The sequence below is a fragment of the Solanum tuberosum genome, unplaced genomic scaffold (assembly GCF_000226075.1).
Source record: "Solanum tuberosum cultivar DM 1-3 516 R44 unplaced genomic scaffold, SolTub_3.0 scf00250, whole genome shotgun sequence".
NCBI classification, from domain to species: Eukaryota; Viridiplantae; Streptophyta; class Magnoliopsida; order Solanales; family Solanaceae; genus Solanum; species Solanum tuberosum.
The window spans coordinates 182620-185669 of NW_006239183.1; positions in this window are offsets into that span (position 1 = coordinate 182620).

Consider the following 3050-nt stretch of genomic DNA (forward strand, 5'->3'; position numbering starts at 1 on the left):
TTTTGAAAAAAAATATATCATCAAACTAATTATTTTTCTTATATAGCTAAGAATCAAATAAACAATTCCTCTTCCACTTTCATATGTCACAATCACATAACAATGATATGGTAAAAATAGATAATTTTAACCCTACATTTTTAATTATATTATTTAGATATAGAAATTATTTATAAGTCAAAAAGTTGTTTCACAATTTAGAGAATTCAATTAACAAAAAATCAACTATTTTTTTAATTTTAATTTATAACATCTGCAGCATAACTTTTTTTTGACAAATTTAAATTTTTTCTATTCCTTTTGATTAACTTTTTGATTCTCTGCCCTTTTTAAATTTGTTTTTAATTAATTTTTTCCTTAATAAATTTCTCTCCTATAATATAAAATAAGAGAAAAAGTAAAAATAATATATATATATTAGGTAATGCAAAATATATTGTTCAAAATAATAGTAATTATTAAAAGTAATGTTTATTAGTAGAAGCATATTTAGAAACTTTTAATTAATTTGAAAATTTTAAAATAAGATAAACAAAAAATATGTCATATAATAAAATTAAACCATAAAAAGTGGTGGAGGATTTTACTTAAACATACTTTTGTTTATTAAAAAAATAAGTTTTTTTTTTTAACTTTTTCTCTTATTTTTATTTAATTTTTATCCTAAACTTACGCCTCTTCATCTTTCATAACCTCTATACTTAATTAATACTTATTAGTAATATTTATAACTTCCAACTTTATACCTTCATAACCCCCAATTACTTAATGTTCAAGCTTGTGACATCTTAAAATCACATCAAAATAATATTTCTATCCAAATATATTTGTTTTGAGCTTAATTGTCCTCTACTTTAATTTTATAGTGCAAAAGCTATCGACAAAGACTACTTTATGTAATTATTTTCATTTCTAATAAGGAGGACACAAAATAAGATATATAAAAGAGCAAAATTGATTTGAATATTCTTTTATGAAATTATAAGAGCAAGATCATTAATAAAAGTTAGCATAAAAATAATTATCAAAAAACATTAAAATGTGTTTGTGGATACACTTAGCGGCGGGAGATAATCAAAATTATTATGAAGTTATTTTTAAATTTTCAATAAAATAGGAATCATGAAAAATCTAAGAAAAATTAATTAAGAGATTCATTTTTGACATTTTGCATAAATTAGTAAAAAGCTAAAGACAAGCTAACTTGATTATGTTAAGATACAATGCTAATTGTTGTTGTTTTCTTAGTGAAATTAAATAAGCGAAGATGAAAAAAATGAAAAAGAAAATAAGAAAAAGGGAGAATCAAAAAATAGTATTGGAATAAATTCAAAGAAACATAGAATTATAGGAGAGAATTTATTAAGGAAAAAATTAATAGAGATAATTATTCCAAATATACTTATTACTTAACCATTCATCCTCCATTATAATTATTCTAAATATTTACTTAACTTTTTCTCTTACACTTTAATTATATGAAAATATTATTTATCATTAATAATTATAAATATTCATATTATTTGTGAACAATATTTTTATATTTACCTTATTTTTTTAAAAATCCAAAAGTCTAATTATAAGCTTTTATTAGATATTATAAGAATTATTTTTTGAATCTTTATAACATAAAACCTTTTATCATTCTTTTATAATTGCTTCATTTATTACTTATTTTATTATGTATTTTAACCACAATATATAACAACAATTTTTAATTTATTTTGTTAATCCTATATCACCAAAAATTATTTTGCAGAACTAAAATCATGTATCACCCATTTCCTTTCCAAAGAATCAATACAGAAAAAAAACTTTAATTTTTAATATACAATTGAAGTACTCTTTTAAATCTTCAAATTATAGGTAGCTTATCTATTACAAATAATTTTATTTCTAAGAGCGTGTTTGGATGTGTTACTATTTTAATTTTGTTGACATTTTTTTTTAAATTTTAAAAGACTAAAAGTCCCAGTTTAAAATTTTTACAAAATATCAAAGGTGACCATATTTAATTTTGAGAACTCATTCAAATGGATAATAAAATCATAAATTCTTAATTATTGTATTATAACTAACATAAAAGAATAGGTACTATTCAACCCAAAAAAAGAAGTATAGGTATTAAACAGTGCTAATTTGAGGATTTTTTTTTCTTTTTGATAAAATCAATTCATGAATCAAGTTAAAATTATAAATCTAAATGTTAAAAAGTGTTATCTAATCTATTTGAATTTGAAAATTTAAAAAAAAACTTTAAAACTTTAATTCACCGCGCGTAGCGCGGCTAAGTTTACTAGTTGTATTTTAAGCACTAAATTAAATATTCAACAAAAAATAATAATGAAATCGCACAAAATAAATAATGTAAATTAATAAGTCATAATGAAAATGATCTTAATTTAAAAGTACTAAATCATGCTAAAATAAGTTTAGTAAGTACCAATTACATGACTAAACATAAAAGGAAAACTAAATTCAGGTTATGTATTTAACTGTCTAAACCAATGTAAAACTAAAGAACAAATATTCAACATTACTAACATTCTTAGTGTTGAATTGATTTTATTTGGTTAGCATTAATATTGATTTGAGATTTATTAAAGTTACTTATATTTATGGACTATAACATTTATTGGACCATTCAAAATTCGAAATCTCAAATTAGAAATAATATGTTAAACGATAAAAACTATGAAAAAGTATAAAAATATTTATATATTATGTAAAAAACACACCTAAACTGTCTTTTTTTTTTAGTTTCATACCTAAACTATTGAGAGTATGAATTTCCTACATAAACTATCACTTATTAGTTTGAGAAACACACGTCTCTCTTTTATTACACTCTCTTCAAGATGCGTGTACTACACTCTCTCTTTATTTAAAAATTTATCACATCACATTCCACATGGATAAACCATTCCACTTTGACAAAAATTATTAGAATTAGTTAAAATTAAATATTAAAGAATTATTATCCCAAAAAATAATATTTTTATAAAATAAAATATAAAATATTTTTCTTACTCCACTCCATCACTTCCTCT